Source organism: Botryllus schlosseri, chromosome 2, assembly GCF_051294905.1.
Source record: "Botryllus schlosseri isolate E-star chromosome 2, Bs_hap1, whole genome shotgun sequence".
NCBI lineage: Eukaryota > Metazoa > Chordata > Ascidiacea > Stolidobranchia > Styelidae > Botryllus > Botryllus schlosseri.
Window position 1 is genome coordinate 40,011,050 of NC_137237.1, and position 25,263 is coordinate 40,036,312.

General features: G+C 41.2%; 2 protein-coding genes and 1 long non-coding RNA gene across 5 annotated transcripts in view; 1 reads left to right on the forward strand and 2 right to left on the reverse strand.

The window, feature by feature from the left end:
- LOC145458946 (uncharacterized) overlaps positions 1-14,345 on the reverse strand; it is a 47,278-nt gene extending 32,933 nt beyond the window's left edge. The window contains exons 1-2 of one of the 3 annotated variants that reach the window (XM_080337475.1): positions 14,174-14,345; positions 243-375 (exon numbers count right to left, since the gene is read on the reverse strand). The gene's annotated coding sequence lies outside the window, so the exon portion shown is untranslated. The remainder of the gene's footprint in view (positions 1-242; positions 376-14,173) is intronic. The other 2 variants (XM_080337464.1, XM_080337469.1) reach the window with 2 other exon arrangements.
- Positions 1-25,263, reverse strand: part of LOC145459277 (uncharacterized) — a 416,587-nt gene that overhangs the window by 335,495 nt on the left and 55,829 nt on the right. The gene's annotated exons all lie outside the window — the stretch shown is intronic.
- Positions 14,456-25,263, forward strand: part of LOC145459127 (uncharacterized) — a 59,218-nt gene continuing 48,410 nt past the window's right edge. The window contains exon 1 of the mRNA XM_080337759.1: positions 14,456-14,459. The gene's annotated coding sequence lies outside the window, so the exon portion shown is untranslated. The remainder of the gene's footprint in view (positions 14,460-25,263) is intronic.

Here is a 25,263-nt window from a genome sequence, read left to right on the forward strand (position 1 = left end):
GGATAATATACTCATATTGAAGTATAAGCCCTAATATTTTTGGTTGACATCAGGGCTAATCGTCAGCAACTACAAGAGAATTAAATCGATATTAAAAGTTTTGTCCGGAAACGGAAATTCTTAATTGGAACAGGAAGTAGTCTAGAATCATAACTCATCGAGTAATTGCTGCAAGCAGGCAAAATCCACTTTTGGTACCCAGAAAAAGTACTCTGACAGTACTTAGTAACTCACCACCTCACCTTTAGGGTTACCGCTCGTCCTCCTTTAGAAGAATTTGCCCTTGTTTTTCAGGAAATTGAAAATGTCCTCCGAAGACACTCAAACGTCCTCCTTTTTGGAAATCCTTCCTCCTTTACAGCTTTAACAGCCAGGCTATTAATTGATGTAATGGACAGGGTCAACTGCAAATCTGCATAAATGGCGCGAAGCATGTAATACGGACGTTTGAGCGGGTCATTCGGGAGTCGAATCGGAGTGATGACAATTTTTTCAGTCAAAATCACTGAATTATCGTAAAAATTCGGTAATTCGGGAGTCGAGTCAAAGTAATCACTTTTTTAAGTCAACACTACAAGATTTCCAGTAAATATTTCAAAATCAGCTGTTTTCAATTTCGGTCAATTAGCTTCTATGTTTTGGTAAAAGTGTCCTCCTCTCCCGATTCAGAAATATGGTAGGCCTACTCAACTAATTTCAAGTGTCCAGCCGGGGCCTATACGATAACTAAACAATGATTTACCAAAGGCCCTGGTCCGGCCTTTGGAGTTTATTTCATATCCAAGCATTGAAATGGCTCCGAAGTTCTGGAAATGCGCCATAATTGAGATACCAAATCGGCTGAATGTATCGGGTTTATCGGCGAAGGTCAGACTTGAACTAGATAATTCTCGTTGTCTAATCAGTCCAATTAGAGCGAAATGCCGCTAATCTATTTCGAATCTAATTTGTGAATTCTTTCTTCGCTCTAATTCTAATTTCAATTCGGTTTGTGAAATGTTTCTATGCTCATTTTTATACTAATCTAATTTCTGGTTTCCCTGAAATGCTAGGGGAACTGTATCGTGCGAAACGAGCCAGGCTTTGCGTACAGACGCTTACCTTTTTTTAAAGAATCAACTCTGACGTGATATGAAAGGAGCTTGGCTCAATGTCCATTCGCGAATTTGGTAATTCTAATTCTGATCTAATTCGAAAGAAAAGACTGTGTAGCTATCATTCTAATTGTAATCTAGTTTTGAATAGCTGAACATTTTCTAGTTGCACGAGTTTGGGGAAGGTGCTAGTTATCAGTTTGATCGTTATCGGCTCAAAAATTCAATGTCAGTCGGGATCTAGTCGTGACGCAACCCGATCATTTGCAGCAGGTCGGAAATTTGTTCGTTCCGACGAGGTTTCGGTTTCGTGGAAGCTCCACAGTCCACATACAACAGACTTGGACAACTATAGACAGTTCCTAGTTGCTTAATAATGAAATGTCGTTAATCTACTGTAATTCCATTTTGTGAAATGCTTCTACTCTCTCATTTAATCTCATTTCTGCTTTTCCTGAAAATGCTACAGGAAAACTGTAATATTATGAAACGAGTCAAACTTGGTGTAGAGCCATTTGCCATTCGCATCAGAATCAGCTCCGGTTTGATGACTTGAAGTGATTTTGATTTATGTTCTATTTCTGTCCAACCCGGAAAGTAATCAATATTTTTGCGAATTCACTCATTCTAATTGCAGTCAAATTTGGAAAAACGTGTGCAGCTATCATCCTAATGTAATCAAATTTGCACGAAGACTGAAGATGTTCTAGTTGCTCAAATCTGGGATCCGGATTCCATCTCACCAACTCTTGCATCATTATCCTACCGGCGAACCGTCTACAAATAGTACAACGTCAGATATGATCGCTGCAATGTCACGCTATTTACATCCAAAGCGATTTGTATACTATGTTTACATTACCGGAATAATAGGTTTGTTCGATGCGATTTCGCAGCAGTTGAGAATTTCAAGAAACTCGCTAGCGCAGCGGTTCTCAACCGGGGGTCCTCGAAGCAATTTCAGGGGGTCAGCGAGACCTCAACATTTTTTAAATGGTTGATAACCTAATTTTTATTTCGTTTTTTAATTTGAGAAAGCATGAGGCAGTTTCGCACCACAACTGCTAAAACCTCATGATTCATATCATCATAATAATCGTTTGACATGAACTATCGCAGTGTGGAAATTCATTTTCATTACCAATTTTCCCATAACCTGCTGAAACAATATATTGCTGTTTAAAGACATTTTGTTGGGGTTTGTGGAAAAGATAAAAATATGGAGATAGTAACGTCAACCAGGGTGGCTTCTTAATGTCTGCGAAACCTTCTCCATTTAAAGTTCTCAGACTCATCAAATTAGTAAACAGTCGTTTGAAATAAAAATTTCCGACGTATTTCCCTGATTTGTCCCAATGCAGATATTGAAACCTCGCCACGAAATCAATTTTATCCTGTGATATACATAACCACTATTTGAACAGCTTCTTGGAGGTACAGAACTTCAATTTACAATTGTATATTATATTCATATTGGAATGGACCCGAATATTTTCGGGTGACATTGGTCATAAATCGGACAATGATATGCCTGCGTTTAAAGCTCGGCTATCTGATTTGGCGCATTCTTATTGAGGATGCCCTATCGACAAGGCTGTTTTTTTGATGAACAAGGAGTGTTTCGTTGCTATCAAAGCATTACGCTCCAACCCTGAAATTCATATCACCAGTTATATTGGTATGCAGCCTTGTCTTTTTGTTGTTTAATTGTTCATCGTCGAAAATGTTTGCTAGTAAATAAATACGTAGATCCGAACAAAACAAGTCGTTTCATGACAGTCTTTCTCGGGTTGGAAAACTTGGATCCAGTCTTTGGCGCATAAAATTTGTCTGTACTTTTAGATAAGTATTTCACTTTGAATGTGGAAACTCTCTGCGTGCCGAATCCGGTCCGCGGTCCGTATGTTGCCCGTTCCTGCGCTAGATGCTGGACGTGATATGTTCATAAAATATGTGTTTCTTCATTTTGGTGCCATAAATATTGCGATCACACCAAAAATATCGTCGTAAGCGTTATGCGTTAATATTGCATTAGCCTCCATTTATCTTTGCGGAAATGGTTTTCGGCACTCCTCGTTCATATCAAAACGAAGACGCGGATTTTCAAGACACGACCACGTACCTCAAGAAATACAGCAGCAAAATTAGCTTTGAAATAATAAAAGTCTACCAATTTCTACATAAATAGTATGATGTTATTTTCAAGCAAAAAACATGATTTTGCTGTTTATCACAAGCATACAGTTCATATTTGCACAAGACAGACGAAGGTTGCACCACAACCACAATAGAGCTGAAATTGAACTAAAACTTGAGGGGGTCCGCGAGGGTCCGTGACGGTCAAAAGGGGTCCGCGAAGCCAAAAAGGTTGAGAACCACTGCGCTAGCGGAAGGCAAGTCCATGAAGCTGCACATTTCAGAAATGACTCAAAAATAGGGCCCGCGATTATCAACTCGCCGATCATATCGGGTCGACATCACAGTTTGAAAGAGATATCGGCATCGGCCATGAGAGGTCAAAAATACGGGACATTTTATTGATGTCACTACATGGTATTCGTAGTAGAGAGTAGTGGTCGTTGGTCGCAAGAAGAATTATCATCGTAATTTCTACTCAAATACATGTATAGAAGTTTTGATATCCATTATTTATTAATAAAATCATATTATGGTGCTTATAACAGCGTTGGTCTTTTGCACCACAAGCCAAAAATTCCATCAATAGCACAAGCTAACTTGAAAATTCAGTCTTGGATGTCCAAGTAAGTAAAAAGTAAGATTTCTGGCCTTTATTTGTGAAAACAGGAAGCCGTTAACCGAATTAGAAGCAGCGTTGCAGTTTAGACTGAAGTACAAGTACATAAGTAGCGATGTCCCAGTAAGTGAGCGAGAAAGTATTCTGGGATTATAATTTTGCGCTTTTGCCTACAAAGCTGAAAGTTATTATGAAGAAGAAGAAGTATTCTAAAATCATAACCACTTGAATAATCAGAACAAGTGGTCATAAATCTACGTGAGTACTCTGAAGTAAGTGTAAACAATCTGAACATCTCTGACTTACAAACGTCCAGATACAGCGTTTCTAATTTATTCCATGTTCAAGAATAGCAATGGATGTAAAGGTATTCAACTAAATGTTCTCGAGTTTTGAAAATACACTTTAAACAAAAACACTATATTTCTTAACATTGGCAATAAATATCGAGGTTATCGGTGAAGGGGCTGGTTAGCGATTTATCGCGGCGACCATAAAGTCCATATGTAAGAACAGCGCGCAATGTTTATACGAAACTACATCCGATTTCCTCGTTGTCCGAACTACAGGAGAAGTGAAAAGTGCAAACTGCGATTATCGAAACCGCGCGGAACAATAACAACGGTTCCGCTCGATAAGAAACGATACCTTCGATTATTTTGGAAACGATCGCATCGTAAATAAACAGAACAAGCGATTTGTTTGAGGTCAATTTCAAACCACTTCCAATGGCTGCAGAAAACGTGAGATAGCAAATCTGGAAGAGGGCGAGGCTGCATTTTGCTGATCATCGGTATTTATTTACGTAAGTTTTGTTTAATCGACCCGGTTTCGACAGCGGCACAAAAGCGTGCGATTCAGCCCACACTGTGACGAAACATACCGGAGATAAGCAATGCTGGGCACAATGACCTCAGTTCTCGAATCAAATATTAACTCTAATGATTCGAGTCGAGTAGTGAATAGCGCTAGACTAAATCGAATAGTTTAGTGATTCGAATCTTAATCGAGTAGGGCTTCGAATAGAGTTTTCAACCATCACTCATGTTGAAATTATAACAGTTTATGGATTTGGAAAGTCGGAATATGTACCTTTTATGCGACCACAAAGAATAGAATGCCAGTTGTACATCGCATGAAAGATTATTTGGTATTTTTTCTACCATCCCTATTTCATTGCACTTTGTGACAATGCTGTGGGTTGATCGCGACTTCACAGATATGTCTTTTCGGCAAACGTGCGTATAGGTTTGTACTACATGTTTCGTATGCTGCGGTACGACCAATGAAGGTTTACAGTCTTCCACAGTGAAACATAGTATGGACACTATCATTTTCGTTAGTTACAAGCAGCGTTTCATTTCAGCACCGAAAAAAATCATCTCCTCACTGCTCGACTGAAAACATTAGAATTAATACTCGATTGATTCTGCACGCCCTGAGTAGTGATAAGCGTTTTTTCGGGTACAGAAATAATGCGATGCATGCCATTAAGAGTCATAGTATCAACAATAATGATAGTTTCGATGCTTTATTCCCCATGTCGAATCCTTGAGACCTCGATTGGTGATATCGCAGCATACGAAGCATATTTTACAAACCTATACGCACGTTACTGGAAATGACATATCCGTGGAGTCGTGATCGACCCGGAGCATTGTCACATAGTGCAATAAAATGGGTAAGATAGAAACAATACCAACTGCATGGCCATTTACTCAACTTTCCACGGCGATTCAGAATAAAACCACCAAATAACTTTAATATGATGTAGACCTGGCATTCTATTCTTTGTAGTCGCATAACAGGTACAGATTTCAACTTTAAACATGTTTTATACTGTTTTGAAGCCATCATGAGCGATACTCGACGCCTAATAGGCCTATTCGCTCCAGAATCGAATCACGCAGGTATTCGATTCTTCCAAGCCCCAAAGACAAGACGCAAGATGTTGCGAGCTAATCATTGTCGCAACAGCCGGGTCGGAAACTCATTAGCCGTAGACTCCGGAAGCAGATTCCATTAACGTCGTGTTTATTAGGAAACGAGAGTCGCTGTTTTGCCAGCGCGGTTCTAATTCGAGGAATAGCGAACGCGATTCTATGACTTTGCGCAATATGTTGGGGCGATTAAAGTGTATGCTGATGTTACTCAGAGCGATAATGTGAAACCTTCATGATGAGACACTTCCGATCGAAGCGATGGAATAAATATTTCCCCGCTATGTGTACTATATCGTCCGATCAGTACCGGGTTTTTGAGCATATGCCGATAAAATCGGTAACTAGGGCCGATCTATTCCATGAACTCGCATTGTCAAAACATTTATTCGAACAACTTCACAGCCATCGCTACGCTTGGACACGAAATGAGCTTGAAAGGTTGCATCTGGACATCCGTTAGCAGCTCATAGGTCTGTAACGAAGTACTTCTGCATTTTCATAGTACTCAAGTAGATTTCACCTACTTGTACTAACTGCCCAAGTGGTTATGATTTCAGACTACTTGTACTTAGCAGATTTTAGGTTATTTAGTCAAAACAAGATATATATGGTACTTCCGTTTTGCTTACTTGGAAATCGCTATTTCTTCTACTTGAGTCAAAATGCAATACGCTACTTCTACTCGAGTATAAACGATGAGGACTTTGATCTCCTCTGCCTAGGGTTGTAATGACTCGAGTCATCACTCGACTCGAGTCAATTTGCGTATTGAGTCGATTTGTACTCGAGTCATTGCGCATGACTCGGACCAAGTCATATGACTCGAGACCTAGGTCTACCAAGACAGGCATTTCATTGTAATTTGGAAGAATAGTAAAGTTATTATACTGTTATTATTTCGTCTATCAGTACTGATACCTGAAAATACCACCAGAAACTGTTATAAGTAGGGAAGATTTGTATATTATGAATGCAGAGCATTCGATATCACCGAGCAGAGTTGTGAAAAGTGGGTTTGACATGACAACAATTCGGAACTGAACAGTCAACACAATGACTTGAACTCGGACTCGAGTCAAACACTATGACTCGGACTCTACACTCTACTCCGTGACTTGGACTCAGAATTGACTCGGTGGTGAATTGAAAATCACCAGACTTAACTGGAGTCAAAACTATAAAAGTGAGATTGACTTGTGACTCGGAACCTTGTCTGACTTGGTTACAAACCTGCCTCTGCCTGCAATTAAGTGTTTCTTACACTTTTTAGGCCCCGACCCAAACCTGAGTTTAATGGCATCTCACGACGCAAGCCGTAGTCATAAAAAAGAATCCATTTTGAATATGAGAATGCTACGTTTTACGGGCATTTCTTACATAGAGAGCGGCAGACAACATTTGTACGAAACGCAGCTGAAGCATGTCTGTCGCACGCTATTTAAAATTGGGGTGTAATATTTTTCTCTGGGTGTCACATTTGTACTACATTTGCACTGCTGTCCACTCAGATTGCAAGGATAGAACTGTGCCGGTGCCGACCAGTTATACATTCATATCAATATCCAAGTTCTTGGCCAATCATCTTCGGTCATTTTTGCCCAAGATTTTATCGCCGCCGATCTTTTTGGAACCGCACCGTGCTCAGCCGTATGTATCCCAAAACTCCATGTATTGAGGTTTTCCGGTGCGGATGGGATTGGTCTCGGAATACCTGTGTCCCATAGTCTCGCACACTGCTGTTTTCCACTGCTGTTTTCCACTGGTGCACACTGGTGTTTTCAAGAGACACGAATGCCGGATAAATCGTATCAGGAATCAAACCAATGACTGTTATACCTAGGTCGACACTTTTTCCTGATCAAGCCATATTGTATAGCGAAATTTATATTTGTCCCGCTTCTTGGCTATAGTACCCAGGGCCGTGACAGCACTCCGTCAGCCCCCCCAAAAAAACGTTGGTCTTGGGCCCCCCATTGCTTGATTATCCGAACTTATGGGGGGCTTCGCCCCCAAGATCCCCCTTTGGCTGTCCGCTATTTGCCGCTACTTATTATCTATACATTGACTGTCCGTTTAGTGAGTCAGCTATTCTCGCCTAGACGCGCGAAGCGCAAAGAATTTCGATAATTCATGAGTGAATCGGTCAATATGATCTGGAATTTCATATATATTGCTATCAATTTTTATATTCTCTCTGTTCACGTAATCAGATTCACCGGTATAGCTGAGTGAGGTGTGTTTGAAAAGGTAGGACCCCCTCAATAATAATTAAACATCTTCGGGCGTACACCCGTTGGCAGGAACGAAACAGCACTTCGTCAGGCTCCCCAGGGTGATAAACCGACCCCCCATCACGCTGTTCGCTTTCGCCACATAATTAGCTGTACCGTTTAGCGAGCCAGCGCGAAAATGTTCGATAATTCATGATAAAATCGGTCAATAAGATCGGGGAATTGCATATATATTGCTATCAATTTCTTGTCCTCTCTGCTCACGTTATCAGATTTACCTGTAGAATTGAGTGAGTTGTCTTGGAAACTGTAGGGCCTGTAAATAATAATTAAACATCATCGGGCGGGAGGACCCGTTGGTATGACTTCGTAACATGATGTTATTTCGTGACCTCCTGTCTGCTAATTGTTCCCTGCGGGATGGTATTCGTCTTCTGAGGTTCAGATTGCCATGACGGAAACATTCGGCGCCAGTCATTTAGGCGCCTATGGACAATTAAACCTATCTGTAGTTCGTATATATAACGAAATCTTCGGTCAGCTCAAGGGCAGTCCTTTTCGGTCAAGGTTTACGCGCTGCTGATCGTTCTGTCACACATCTTGGAGTCGCATGTAATATCTCCTAAATCGTTATATGTCTTGGTGCGTCGTGGCGCGGTAATGGCCAACGCTATTATGTCCATTTCCATAAATCTTGCGTGTTTTTTCTTGGGGGAAGAATACCAAATAATAAAGATATTTGGCAACTTGAAATCGCGCGAGGCGGAAAAACATTTCGAAAAAGTTGCATAAATTTTCAAAAAATACTCTATAATTTATGCTAATTCACAAAATAATTTTGGGCCCCCCTCGAGCTCGCTCTCCAATTAGGGGGTTTGGGGTGCGGCAGTTACGGCCCTGATAGTACCCAACACAGTGACCTTGGATAGGGACAAACTAAGCAAGTAAAAAGATTTTTTTTTGTTGCAAGAAATTAAACAAACACTACAGATATATACATCGCCGAGGTGCCGTCGCGACCCAAAATTATATCCTTCGCGACTTATGTTTGGGTCGCCAGTCACCACCCATACTTTAAGAACCCTGTTGTAAGCTAGAGGAAAAGATCAATATTACTAGTCCAGCAGTCGAAAGGAAAAGTTGCTGTATCTTTTTACCTATAATGGCCGATACCGATATTTTTATCGAAGTGTGACAACAACTCGATATTAGCGACGATCCAATAATGATCGGGCTCTAATGTGTACACTAAAATGAATTTAAACTATAGTAACCAATAAAAGTAGTTTGTTTACCATCTAAAAATAGTGCGTTGAGTTTAAGCAATCTGTTCATCTCGATTATCCAAATTTCCGTTCTCATGAGAAAAATATTTGGTGATACGATTGTTGATATACAATGTTATTTCCAATTCTCTAGTAGTTGTTGACGACTAGCCTGATGAGTGTCAGCCTAAAGTGTTCGAGTTTATTCCAATATCAATACAGTATTTAAGAGTCAGATAGTCTGCCAACCGTTATAAGGGGATGTAAACAATTACGAATTAGGATTTGTGAAATCGTAACGGGAGAAACGGTCGGCGGCTCTGACGAGGTAAAGAGAGACATCATCGGCGTGAAGTCATTTTGCGTTGACTGCGGGTTTTAAGTCGCTTTTTACCGTAAACAGTTCGAAATCATATCGGGAATTTTGGGCTTGTTTTTTGGAATCGCTAAAAAGCTTTTGAGTTTAAGAGACGGCTCATAGAGCAAGAAAATGAGACATTCTGCGATAAATATTTGCGGAATCGAAGTCAAGGTTTCGGGCAAAGAAACGAAAACAGTGACTGAGATAAAATAGATCGACGAATTTCGCAATCATGGATTGCGGGTCAAAATAAACTTTAAGCATAGTTTAATCTGGAACGCGATTATGAATTGAGCCAGACCTTTATTAGATTTTTGAGTCGATACCGCGATAGAAGCGATTGTCCCTCGGACATTTGTAGAAGAGGCAGTCAGTAACGAACTATTTCTGCCAATTGAGAGTACTCAACTAGATTCACTGATTATTTGATTGGTTCTGAATGATTTTAGACTATATTTCTACTTATTCTCACTCGTTTTCGGTTAGGCATGACCAGGTCAAAAATGCTTCATGTTATGTTTTAAGGATACGTCCACTCCAGGCCAAATTAGACTTAAAATAGTAACTTTTGCGCTTACTTGGAAATCGCTACTTCTAGATGTACATGAGAGGAAATTTACAACGATACTTTCTACAGGAGTACCAACGATAAATACTTTGACCACTTCTGCCTGTAATCTACGATAAATAGATGAATGTTCCCAAGTTTTTCAGACGCTGACGATACTTCTCTGAGTCGCTACTTCCACGTTGTGAAGTCACGCAAATACCGACATTTTACCTCTAATGACCGATGCCGATACTTTTTCAAAGCGTGATATCGACTCGGTATGATCGGCGAACTAATCACAATCCGATTACAATGGATAGTGCTTTAATCTCAACGCTCGGTTGACATCTGGCGGTCGTAAATTTCTGGCTTGCTCAAATATATGAAGTTCGGCAGAATTAGGAATAAACTACACTTTTTCTCCCAAATTAGCAAACTATTCCATTCCTAATTAGAAGCAAATCCAACAAAAATCGAGTTCAATTCATATCAAATCAGAGTTGATCCCCATAATCACGAGAATGGCAAATGTCTGTACAGCGAATGCGGCTCGTTTTGCACTATACAGTTTTCGTGCAGCATTCTCAGGGAAACAAGAAATTAGATCAGAATCAGAATGAGACCTTGGAAACATTTCACAAATTAGATTACCGGCATTTCGATCTAAGTGGAGCAATGGGACAATTACAATTATCTAGTTTTTCACGTCTGGTCGCAACAAATGATTTATCCGTTTGTAATTTATGGCGTCAGAGAAATATTTCGAGAATTATTCGACGTAATCTTGACTAACAGCAATAAAAACAAGGTATCGTGCGTATTTTATCGTACGAAGTAAATATGATTTACCATGTAGGCTACGACACAGTTCGACGTCATGTTAGTTGCGTCGCGGTAAAACTGGTTTTTCGAAGGACCAAAGCTATTCGTAACCTATGGCGGAATTCAACACAATATTTACTGCAATCGCATAGTCGTGAAAATACGGCTTGGCACAAATAAGCGATATGTCTAGATAAGTACCGAAAAAACTCGGGTCGAGTCACGTCAACTGGCCACCGTAGTGGCATTAACTTAATGTACTGTCTTAACATAACTGCTTCGACTGCCAATAAATAGTAGGTGAGATATTTACTATAGCTTCTCCCATCCGCGTTATCCGAGCTGTTGTCGTGATATAAGGTGACTATGTATTGCCTAAATATGAATCTACCATACAGCAGACTTGGACCACTAAATATAATTTTAGTTGTCTGCTTGTACTAATTAGAGCGAAATTCCAGCAATCTTATTTACGTAATGTTTCTATGACTTTAGCTCAATTCCAGTCTAATTTCTGGTTTTCGTGAGAATTGTGTCGAGCTAAACGAGCCACGCTTTCCGTACTGACATAATAATTCCCAGCTCATTCGCAATTCATTAATTTAATCCTCATAAAAATATAATTGAATAAGTTCCTTCGGTATTGAATCTAGTCAGCTGTGTTTTAGTTAGCTGCGGTCTATTTCTAGTTCTAGTTGCTAGTTTTGAAAAGTGGCTGGTTCTAGTTCAGTGGTTCTTAACCATGTCGCCAGCGCCCAACCGAGGCTATTTGGCTTTCAAACACTCAGGGGTGATGTGGTGGCGCTGGGACGTTATGGTGGCGCTGGGATATAATGGTGGCGCGAAATAATAATAGCGAAACTGCACAGATGGTGTAATAGTTGTCATAGAGATACAAAGCTCTATAGTTCTTCTCCTTGAGATCTCGTTGCAAAATTCATCCATTCCAAACAAAATTCATCAATTATCCAAAATTTTCGCGAAATATACCGAGTCCCGATGATTTATTTAGTGTTTCCACGAATGCAGCGGTTACTTTATTTCATCTGGAATGTGTTTTTTCGCTTCATGCGCGTAGTTGAAGATAGCAAATCTCTCTTAACATAGTTCCGGCACACTGGATAGGGGTTATCCAACAACATATTTTGAACTAGGTAATATATATAGCATGCAGCAGACTGCGTCTCGAAATTTGGAAGAGTGGCTTTATACTGCTTTTGAGAGTGACAGCCATTTTTTCAGTAGACATGATTTGAAGCTGTCTGACCACAACTATTACCTAAATATCCTTGTTTTCGAGAGCTACAAAACACAACGTCACCTAATCAGGGTGTATACAACTATACATTGGGCTCACAACCTATGGGTATGAGCCCGTATCCAACAGTTGTTATAAGAACATTGATTTCATCCCGAGAATAGTGCATACAATTAGTAGATTGTTAATGAGTCCAGTGGTCATCGGGCGCGATTCAAGCGCGAAATAATCCCAATATACAAGTCCAAACCTGCGGTAAAATGGACCGGACTTGGGCCCCTACCCTATCGTCTTGAGTGTTGTCCTTAAAACATGGGTAGGGGGGGGCGCTGGGAGTAAAAAGTTAAGAACCACTGCTCTAGTTCTAGTTGAGCATTTTAAAATTACAGTAGTTGTGGTTCTAGTTGCGAGATTTGTAATGTGAGTAGTTTTATTTCTAGTTGCAGATTTCGGAAATCAAGTACTTCTAGTTCTAGGCGCGCGTTTTGAAATTCCAGTAGTTTGCACTACTCCGGTAACGTAACGAAATGTTTTCAATGCGCTCCGACAATGAAAACACATAGATAACATCAATTTCGAGTCCGATCATTTCGTATAGGACGCGCTAAATTTGTTTACTTACCGGGATGTGTCTCCCGAGCAGCGCGTATTGTCGCTACGAAATTTATGATGCCGCACTTTACATCCATTCCCACTCGTAATGTATCGTTAAACAATCGACAGCCCGATAAAAACCGCGCGTATGGAATTTCTATTCAACGAAAATATGATTCACAAGCGCACACACGAGATATAGTTTTGGTTAAAATTTAATACGCGCGTGTTTGTTACAAGCCGCGCGTGGTGTGGACGATCTCCGTCCCTCCTTCCATTATCTATATTTGTGTGGTTTGCGCCAAGTTACGAGAAATTGTTTGACTACGGGCCGGCGGAAAAATACACAAACTGTGTGTGTGCGTTCACAATGTCAACGTAAGCAACTAAGCAATGCAAGAGCCCTCTCGAAGTTGGTGCGTTTCCATCGCCTCTTCTCGAATGTAAACACGCGTTTTATAATGCTTCTCATACGCATATCCGACCCGTGTCATACCGTTCTGTGCGATTCATACATTATTGATAGAGCTATATTTACGTTACGGCTTCAAATTGTGACTCGCAATTGTAGGGAATATAACAAGAAGACCGAATACACATTACTGATCATTAAATTAGGCTTAGTCTTCCTTGGCCAAGGTGGGTGTCTGATTCCATAGACAACTCCTAGTCGCTTCGACATCTTCCTTTCTTTTCATTGTATCGCATTTTTTTGTGGTGTATTGAACTGATAAAATTGCTAATAAACCAATGATGATGATGATGATATGAACGAAGAACAATACACAGCCAATGACGCCTAACCCTAATGTAATACGCGCGCGCAGGAACCGTACAGATGTATTCACGTTGCAGCTTGAAGTTGTGACTCGCAATTCAAGCTAATGTCATAGAAATGCTGATTAATGTTTTACTGAATGCCGTGTACAGATTAGTGACAACTGATCAAGATCAGTGGTCATTAAAGTAGTCGTTGGCTTCCTTTGGATATGCACGCACAATTGCACAATGCACATCTCACAGCCAAGCGTGAAGTGTTGGAGGTTTATCTCGACTCCTTCTCGCCATCTGATCCGCGTAAACTGTATCTTAAAAAGCCTAGAAGAGGGCCATGCTACAAGTCGGTAGACGCGGGACCATAATAAACAATAAAGACCTCGTGCAAATGACTATTATCATAAAAAATGCCATGAATGCCACACGCAACAGCAACCAATGAAGCCTAAGATCGATTTAATGATCACACTGCCGATGATCACACATTTCACGATAAAACACATAAACAAAATGATCGCCATACCTTAATTGTACTTGATATTCGATCGCGCCAAGATTCTTCAACAAAGTATACGCCAACTTGCTTGCCCGTGTAGCAAAAAACCGTCTGCAACAGTGCAGGGTGTCCTAGGCTCTAAGAGTTGATGGTCGCGTGTTCCCAAAACATGCGCAGTTTGTTGCTTACATTGCGCAAAGAGAGACGGGCCGTCTCCTAATTTTCTGTGTACGTTGTCACTGGCAGTATAATTGCGTGTGTGTGCACGCACGATCGTATACGAGTAAAATAAACATGACTGTCGGTTGTTATACACAAGAGGTAATTGCGTGCGTCTTGTTGTTGTTACGAAAGCAGCTATTTCGATATCAATTGCGTTTCGGGGAAATGATCGTAAGCATTACCTGTAAAAGTAGTTTTCTTTCTACTTTACAAAATGCATAGTGAAAAAGTGTGAAGTAGCTTAGTACAAGTAGTTTTCCTTCTCATTTGGAAAATCAGGAATACCGAGTAATTCGATCTGAATCAAGTACTAGGCTTCGAGTCGAGTATTCGAATATCACTCGTTATGAAGTCACAATATAGTATTACTGACATGGAAATTTCAAAAAATGTAGACCTACCTTTTATGCGACTACAAGCAATACAATGCCAGCTGTATATATGCCGGCCATACCTATTTCATTGCACTTTATGATAATGCTGTGGGTTGATCGCGACTTGACAGACATATCATTTTCACTTACGTGCGTAACTTTGTACTGCATGATTCGTGTGCTGCGGTACGGCCAATCGAGGTTTACAGATATCCCCAGTGAAAAATGTATTATCGAAATTAACTCTTGGTGGCTTGGAACGCATCATTTCAATGCTCGAAAATTTCCTGTCACACAATACTCGACTCGAATCATTAGAATTAATAAGAAAAGGAAAGGACATATTTTGTTTTGGTCCTTGATGTTTTTGCGGCATGTACACCGACTCATGATACACATACACACGATCTGCGCATATGCATACCATGAGTGCATGATGTGCATATGCCGCTGGACAAGGAAGTGCAGATATAGCCTTTACGGCTTTCTAAGTCATGCACTACCCCTCCATGCTATCCCAGTAATGCATGAGCGCCAAGCAGGGAAGCCATGGATATCAGGTCTTTGGTCTGACTCGGCCGTGAATCGAACCCACGACTTACCGGTCAAGAAGCCGGACGCTTAACCATTACGCTATCTTGTCGGTCATTACGCTATGTTGTCGATTCACATTCTAGTACGCGAATCTTTGTGCACAACATAAGTTGTTTCGTCATAAAATTGCTGAAAGATTTTCGCGATACTGCTCTCAGTGGAGATTTAAGGCATTTCAGAACCTAAGATGCAATGTTCCGTCTAATTTTTCACGAGTCAGAGCAAACTCACCAACTCACTGTGCGGTCCCTTGGACAAACGTGCGTAACATATAGGGTTGCCACGGCTGGACTCCCGATTTAACCGCATTTTTTCCGGTAATGTGTGGTGTTGACTAAAGAAAGGTCATCACTTCGGCCCGACTCACGAATTATATACCCACTTTTTTACGATCATATTTGATGTTGACTTAAAAGACATGTTGTCACTTTGACTCGACCACCGATCTTCCCGAATTTTGCGAAACTCAGACGTTCGCAGCGACGGACTCGAGTTTCTTTTTATCGCATTTCAATACATTTTTACTGAATGAGATGGTATCGCTTCGTGCGAATACGAATTACTGATTACAAATTAGTGATGAACATTTGTACCTCTGAAATGGTCGTCAATTTGGTCGCATGATCATCAGTGCCTTCTGCGAAAGATATAGGGATCTTTTTTTCGAACCACAGGCGGATTTATTTTGCGTGCGGCACACATTTTTCTGTGCGTACACACTTTGTCAGCAGTGCGTATTAGAGGGGACATTGCTAAGATATAATCATTTCGTTTTCATCCACTCTAAGCGAGTGTTTTAACCGGTGTTCCAGCCAACAACAATGATCAAGTCTGAAACGTTAACCCGAGGTCAACATTTCATCAGTTCGCCGATACAATCGCATCAGTATCACACCTTTTACAGAAATATCGGTATCGGCCATTTGTGTTAGAACACATCGCGATTTTTCAAGACATCACAACATGGTAGACGGGAGTCATCTGGAATGCTACACTGGGAATATCCGTCTATTTTTATAGCTTAAACGAAGAAGAGGTCAAAGTATTTTTCGTTGGTACTCGAGTAGAAGTAGACGTAACGTCGTAAATTTCTACTCTAGTACAAGTAGAAGTGTTGATTTCCAAGTAAACAAAAAGTAGCTATAGTCTAGTGAAGTATATTCGAAAGCAGTGGTTCCCAACGTGGGCGATATCGCCCCCAGTGGGCGATTTTGAGAAACAGGGGGAAATGCTTAGGGGGTGACAGGGGGGGTGCTGGGGGTGAAATGTTAGAACGTCCTATCACGGCCTAAAAATACACGGAAATACGGCTTGTTCTGCATATGACATGAAAGTTGACTAAAAAAAGGTCATAACTAGGGCGATGTTTTTTGACACTTTAAAATAAGTCAAAATTCTGTTAAAATTGTAGCGTTAGGTCAAAAAAAATTCAGAATTGTTTACGAAGTCGAAGATTTTCTGCCACCTGCATTTCGGTTGCATCGTAAATGTTTGCACTGTCGGTGAGCTTACCATAAGGCATTTTACTGCTTTTAGCCTACTTTATCGGCCTACCGTTGTAGAAGACACATTATCTGCTCATTGTAAATCATAAACGGCAAAATGAAACAAATAGGTTGACATGGTGTTATGCTGAACGTGCCACAATATCCTAACTGAAGCAAAACTGCGTGGGCATTGGTTCTTATATCAGGAAGCGCATGATGAAAAATTGTGATGTAGACAAAATTTTCGGAATGAAGCAACACGCTGTGTCACCAGCAGTGTGCGCACAACTTCAGTATTACCAGCCAACAACAGTTGCTTTTGAAAGTTCTTTCTCCATTCTTGGCAAGCTACTTAGTTTTGACATAAACTTTCTAGGAAAGTGTCTTTCGTTGTAATACAACAAATCTTAATTATTTCTACCATAATGAGTGATGTAACTACTGGAATTATTCGTAGGTCCAGATTTTGTTAAAATAAAGTTTTTTTCATGAAAATATTTGTCAGTTACTTTGTCAAATATTTTTTTTCATGCTAAACTACTTCGTAAGGAAAGACAGTTCCAACCAGAAATCCAGATAAGTAGTAGGGGAGATGTGGTACCGATGAATCAAAAATTGGAAAATGATCGCTGGCCCCGAAATGTTCAGCCGAAAATAGCAGATTTTTTGCTGGCTCAGCACTTTGATACAAGCTCTACCTATCGCGCGCATATACATGAATATCGGTCTTTTCAAATAATATTTATGGACGTTTAAAATTTGTTGCTCGAACGTGTCATCGGTCCCCACCCGCTGGGTCCAATGGCACACGATCCGGGGACCTATGACACATATACCCTAAAAAAACTCAGATGTAATAACTTTTCTTGCTCAGTATTATAATCTAAGCTACAGCAAGCCAAAGAAGAATTTTCGGTCGCCACCGTCAAATAATAGATTAAATATTGACTCAAATGTTGTTATAAAATCACGTTTCGATTTAGGCTCGGACTTATAAATTTGAGGGTACATACATATTGCCCGAAAATCGACAGTGTGACTTTCAAAGAACTCGTTATAGCGATAAAACATCATATGCAATTATTACATAAAGATTTTCTGTACGTAGTCATGTTTCATTTGTTTCATGATTAGTATGCTTGTTTATTTTGCTTGATTTGGCTATTGTATCATCGGTCCCCACCCTACTAATTTTGTACATGAATCGTAAAAATTCCACTCAAGGAAAGTACTGGAAAAAATAATAGGTTCCATTATATAGCCTGATACAAGCCCTAGACTTCACAATAAAAATGATTGCTGGTTTGTTCGTGTTGAAGGTTACAAAGAAAAATGTATATGTCGATCTAAATTTACTTTACACCCCCCAAAACAAAAAACATCTGTGAAAGACCCCATAGTTCGCGCACGTCGATTTTTTTTTGTATGTGATGAAAGATGTTGCCAGCATGCAATTGTAGACAAGTTCAGGGAGTGTAATCATGGAATTATCATAGAGAATTTTCAATGTACTTTCGGTCCCAGTGATCCATCGGTACCACATCTCCCCTATTCTAATATTATGTGGGAAAACACCTAATTTACATACACGAGGTCAAAATTTGGTCAAAATTAAGTTTTTTAAAGTAAAAAATGTCGAAATTGAAGTTTTTAGGTCAAAATCTTACATTTTTTAGGTAATAAAAATCGCCCTAGTCATAACTAAACGGAAAATGGACGCACAAACCGGTTTTTAGAGCACCTATTTGGAAAATGACTTTATTTATAGTCAATTCACCAGCGATCACAGTTAGATCCCGTATATATGACCTCTCTTTTAGATCCGTAAATATCGGGGGGACGAAAATTTGTGTCGAGCTTGAGAAGGGGGCGATTATTTGAAAAAGATTGGAAGCCACTGGTCTAAAGTCATAATTAATCGCTTGAGCTAGACGCCATATTTTTCGAATATCGGCTGAATACATCGGGGTCATCGGTGAAGGTCGTACTTATTTGTGTTATCGATATCTGTTGGCATCTAGCTCATCTGGTGACCTTCCTGGTTACTTGAAACAATGGTCGATAATGCCAATGAGCAAAGTATCACGCGTGCATCTTTAAAAATATCCGGCACCCAATTTACCGCTCGTGCATTTTAACAAAATTTCAATGTTCTGAGCATCATCAGGTGAGCTTCCTGGTTACTAGAAGAAAAAAAAGGTTGGTAATACCCAGTGAGTAAACTGTCGCGTGTACATAGCTACAAATAATTGGCATGGCTTTGTATATACATTTTAACACAATTTCAAGGTTTTGGGTTTCCTCGAGTGACCTTCCAGGTTACTAGAAGAAATGGTTAATAATACCACTGATAAGAGGTACTAAGGAAGCCTAGTTCGTCCTCGTCCTGCGCTATACAAGAAGCTCCCAGATGTTTACATAACGCAATCACTGATACATTCCTGAAAGACTAACGAATGTCGACGTTGGTGGATACCGGAAGTGACTTAAGCTCCATTAACCCGAGAACAGTTGAGGCGATGGAATTGCCGGTGTTGCCCTATACAGATTGCGTAATGATGGCGGCAAAGTCTCTGGAAGAAACTATCTCTGGTCGATGCATCGTAGAGTTGGTGTTGAACGGGAAAGTTTACAGAAATGTTACGCTAGATCTCTGTTGCGATATAATACTCGGCCAAGACTTTCAGAAACGACACAAACGCGTGGTGCTCACGTATAATGGCAAAGAGCCCGAGCTCGTTCTATCATCTCAAGACCGTGAAACCTGTGCTGATCTAGCAGAACTCTTCAAGTCCGTTACGTCAGATTTCAAATTAGTGTGCGTACCATCGCGGCGTTATTGGGCTGCAGATGCAGCCTTCACCGTATCCGAAATTGACAAGCTAGCGAAAGACGGAATTGTAAGACCAAGTAGCTCACCATGGCGCGCTCAGCCGTTGGTCGTAACCAATCACGAATCCGGTAAAAAGCGAATGTGCATAGATTATTCACAAACTGTAAACCGATTTACGGTAGTCGATGCCTACCCGTTACCTCGCATAGAGGACATCGTGCAAAAGCTGTCAAAATACAAAGTGTATTCAACTTTCGATTTAAAGAGCGCGTAACACCAATTGGAGCCACTAGAGAGCGACAAAGCGCCTACCGCTTTTGAAGAAGTCGGTCGATTGTCTGAGTTCAATCGATTGCCGTTCGGGGTCACGAACGGTGTTCCCGCGTTTCAGCAAACTATGGACGCGATCGTCGATTCGGACAAACTGACAGACACGTTTCCATACCTTGATAATGTCACTGTCGAAGGTCAATCACAGTCAGAACACGATAAAAATGTGAAGCGTTTGCTGAATGCGCTGAGTGCAAGAAACATGACTCTCAACCACAGTAAGATCATTTCGTCTGTGGAAAGGTGGATATACTGGGATACCGCCTTGGTCGTGGTGTTATAAAACCTAATCCGGAGCGCTTGAAACCATTGCGCTAATTGCCTCCGCCTACAAACAAGAAAGCTCTGAAGAGGGCGTTGGGATTATTTGCCTATTACGTAAAGTGGATACCGGCGTTCTCAGACAAGATTGCAAGCTTGACTAACTGTATCGATTTCCCAATCAGCAAGAAGTGCTTGAATGATTTCAATGCATTGAAAAGGGGCGTGGAAGATACTGCTTTACAGGCGATCGATGACGATTCGTGGTTGAGTGTGACGCCTCCGATGTCGCAGTGTCGGCTACGTTGAATCAGGGTGGTCGACCTATTGCTTTCATGTCCCGCACGCTCAACAATAACGAGAAGCAGTATACCCTGCCGTAGAAAAAGAGGCGGCCGCTATCATCGAAGCAGTGAGGAAATGGCATCATTTTCTGGCGAGACGAAGATTTACACTGATCACGGATCAGGAAGCTGTTTCGTTCATGTTCGATATGCGTAAACGGTCGAAAATCAAAAACAACAGGATTCAGTGTTGGCGCCTAGTTGGCGCGCAGTTCACGTACGATATTCGATATAGGCCAGAGGAAATGAATTGTGCACCTGACGCCCTAACGCGAGCTCATTGTTCGTCCTTTCCAGATGTAATCTCGAAGAATTGCATCGAGAGCTATGTCATCCGGGTGTCACCCGGCTTCTTCATGTCGTGCGTTCGTAGAACTTGCCTTACTCATCTTTCGATGTGAAAAGAGTATGCTCGACCTGTCAAGTGAGTGCCGAAATCAAGCCTCGGTTTTATTGCCGAGAACAGGGAGTCCTGATCAAGTCTACGAAACCGTTCGAGCGTTTAAACATGGATTTCAAAAGTCCCCTGGCATCGAACACTGGTAACAGATATGTAGGCTACTAGTAGTGGTTGACGAGTTTTCACGCTTTCCATTTTGCTTCCCTTGTCCAAACATGTGGTCATCTACTGTTATCAAATGTTTAGATGAGCTGTTTGCTCTTTGCGGTACGCCTAATTACGTCCACTCGGATCGTGGCAGTTCTTTCATGTCTCGCGAAATCAGAGATTACCAGCTGTGTATAGGCAGTGCTAGCAGTCATTCTACTCCTTATCATCCGACCGGAAACGCTCAAGTCGAACGCTATAATGGAATTTTGTGGAAAGCGATCCGATTATACCTTCGATCTCACGAGTTACCCATTGAATCCTGGGAGCTAGCTTTACCTCATGTATTGCGAGCGACTCCCTCCTTGCTTTGTACCAGCACAAATTCTACTCCGCATGAGCTTTTCTTTCGTTTCAATCGCAGGCTACCCAGCGAGAAGACCTTGCCGACTTGCAGGGCCGTAACTGCCGCACCCCAAACCCCCCAATTAGGAGGGGTTCGAGCTCGAAGGGGCCCAAAATTATTTCGTGAATTAGCATAAATTATAGAGTATTTTTGAAAATTTATGCAACTTTTTCAGAGTTTTTTTTTCGCGCCCCGCGCGATTTCATGTTGCCAAATATCTTGATTATTGGGTACTCTTTCCCTAAGAATTTTTTTTAGATTTATAAAAATGAGCATATTGGCGATGGCCATTATCGCGCCATGCGACTCCAAGAAGTGTAACATGCGACTCTAAGAAGTGTGCCAGAACGATCGGCAACGAGAAAACCTTGGCTGAAAAGGACTGTCCTTATGCCAACCGAAAACTTCGTTATATATAAAACGCACATATAGGTTTAACTGTCCATAGGCGCCTAAATGACTGGCACCGAATGTTCCTGTCTTGGCAATCTGAACCTCACATGACAAATACCATCCAGCAGGGAAAAAGTATATGCCAGTGAAGAAATATCAATTTGAAATCGTGTGATCTTTTAGTTTAGGACTTTTGGGCGATTCTATATTTTTTGATATAGCAGACAGTATAGGTCACGAACTGACATCATGTAACGAAGGAATACCAACGGGTCCGCCCGCCCGAAGATATATTATTATTTACTGGCACTACATTTACCAAGACACCTCACTCAGCTCTACCGGTAAATCTGATTACGTGAGCGAAGAGAGGATAGGATGAATTATAGAAAATCTTCGATGATAAGTAGCGACAAAACGTATAGCCTGATGGGGGGTCTGGTGGTGAAACCCCCCATGAGTTTGGTTTATCGCCCTATAGGGGCCCAAGACCAACGTTACGAAAGGGAAACGGAAAGGACGTATAGTTTGTTTTTGTCTTTGATGTTTATTTGCGGCATATACACCGAATCATGATATACATATACTACACGATCAGTGCATATGCGACGTGTTGTTTTGGTCCTGAGTGTACTGCAGGACGGAGATAACAAAAGATTACGAACCCGGGCAGTCGTCGCTCGAACAATTGAACTAAACATCGCAAATCGTATCGTTAGATAGAAATTCTGCTTTGGATATTTTGACTTGTGATATCTGGTATCATACGGAGCCAAGGTCACGTACATAAACACGAGATGTCCTACTGCGTTATATATGATATCACTTCACTTTTGGTAATTAGAAGCTAGTTAGAACTGGTTTCTGTATCGAATGAAGTCGCCGACACAATTTAAATTAGCTGGCCGTTGTAGTATCTGAAGTTGAAATAGCATTTATCTACTATGACGAAATATTGCATCAATCTGCTACGACGTTGACGTCGTTTGACATCTTAATTCCGTCGCGACTTTCGGGCAAATGTTTGATGAAAGCGGATCACATCAATCTGAGTGTTGAGTAGTCGTTGCTAGTCAGTATTTTATAAGGTGCAGCGTCTCGTAAATCATGCTCAAAGTAAAAAGTGGAGCAAGTAAAAGGAAAGAAGCAGCTGCCTTGAAAAATCGCATTGCAAATTTGCCGAAAGTGACGAAATATTTCAAGGTCAGGTCAGTAGAGCCTTGTACTAGTAAAAGTATCATCCACGCCACTGAGCCTAACGAGTCTACTGGGGACTGTCAGGAATATGCAGAATTTAATGACTCAATCAATCTAGATTCTGTGCATAAATATAAGAAACATTCGAAAACGTATACCCTGCCATCGCAGGATGTTAAATTACCGACAACCTCAAGATTGCATGATATTCTCAGTGATGATCCCGGGACTCGGCCAGAGAAAAAATCCGAAAATCAGAGATGTGACATAGCAAGGCGCGGTCCACGTCAAATACACACAACCTTCCCATTTGACGATTCCGTTCCACGACGGTGCTTTACCTCAGCTCACTACCAACGCATTTTAAACAATGGTGAGAATGTTCCGCGTTCATGGCTAATATATTCTGTAGAACCGGATAAAGTGTACTGTTTCTGCTGCAAGCTTTTTGGGGGTGGTCAGCATCCATTTTCCATTGGAATTAATAAATGGGAGGGGCTATCAAAGAAACTCAAAGACCATGGAAATGGAAATTTACATCAACAATACTTCGCTCACTGTGTGGCACTTAAACAAGGAATCGCAAGGTCTTCCACGATAGACAAACGAGAGATGGAATCATTTCAATACGAGCACAAATTTTGGAGAAACGTCTTGGAGAGGTTGATCGATATAATTCTCTTTTGGGCTGAGAGGAATATGGCGTTCAGGGGGTCGAATGAAATATTTGGATCGCCGAGTAATGGCAACTTTTTAGGCTTAGTTGAGCTTATGGCAAAACGAGATCAATTTTTGAAAGAATTACAAGTCAGGATCCAAAAGAGTAAACAATCATGAATGTAATTATTTGAGTCCTGCAATTGAGAACGAGCTGGTCGAAACTGTGGCAAAAGAGGTAGAGAAGTAAAATCTGGAGCAAGTGAAAAAAGCAAAATACTTTTAAGTTATTCTAGATCAGTGGTTCCCAACGTGGGCGATATCGCCTCCCAGGGGGCGATTTGGCGGCCTAGGGGGGCGAAAATGACGAAGGGGGCGATAGGGGGGCGAAAATGGACAAAGGGGGCGAAGGGGGCGATGACGCGTTAAAACGGCTATATTGGAGTCAAGTCGGAGAAATGACCTTTTTTTAGTCAAACCACGGAAATTTAGTTGCAAAAGTGTAAAATTCGACAACGAGCCAAAAAGTTGACCTTCTTTTTTTAGTCAACCCGACGATGATTACAGATTGGATACCAATTTTTCGGTTCACAAAATTTGGGGGGGGGGGTGATCGGCGTTGAGCTTGAAAAGGGGGCGATGAGTCGAAAAAGGTTGGGAACCACTGTTCTAGATTGTACTCCAGATCCTTCACACCATGAGCAAATGTCTGTTATTTTAAGATATGTGGAATGGGACTATTGCGCCGCCGCTGTGGTGACAGAATAAATTTTCGGGTTCTTGAGGGTAGATGACACCACAGGGGGGTTTGCTCAAAGCGTTCCTCGAGCGAGTAGAGGAACTTGGGCTTGATCTGCGTGACTGTCGGGGGAAATCATATGACAATGGTTCCAATATGGAAGGGAAACAGTCTGGTGTCCACGCTCGAATGCTGCAAATCAATCCCAAGGCAATGTATGTGCCATGTGCTAATCACACGCTAAATCTGGTTTTGCTAGACAGCGTAAAATCGTCAATTGAATCGGTCAAGTTTTTTGGAATTCTAACAAGAATCTACGTATTGTTTTCGTCCTACCTCAACGCTGGACAATTCTGAAAACCGTGTCAAGCATTCAGTCAATGCTCCGTCAGACACACGCTGGGAAAGTCGCATCAAATGTATCAAACCTATTCGATTTGATCTGAAGGAAGTTTTACAGGCTCTTCCTGAATTGCAAGATCTTTCGAAGAAAGATGGAAAACCTGCTCCAGAGGCCGGATCAGGGTTGTAACCAAGTCACATGGTTCCGAGTCACGAGTCAATCTTACTTTTGTGGTTTTGACTCGAGTCAAGTCGAGTCATTTTCAATTCATCAATGACTCGAGTCCGAGTCCAAGTCACCGCTTAAAGGGTCAAGTCCGAGTCATAGTGTTATGACTCGAGTCGAGTCCAAGTCACAGTATTGAAGTCATGTTCAGCTCATGTTTTCAAT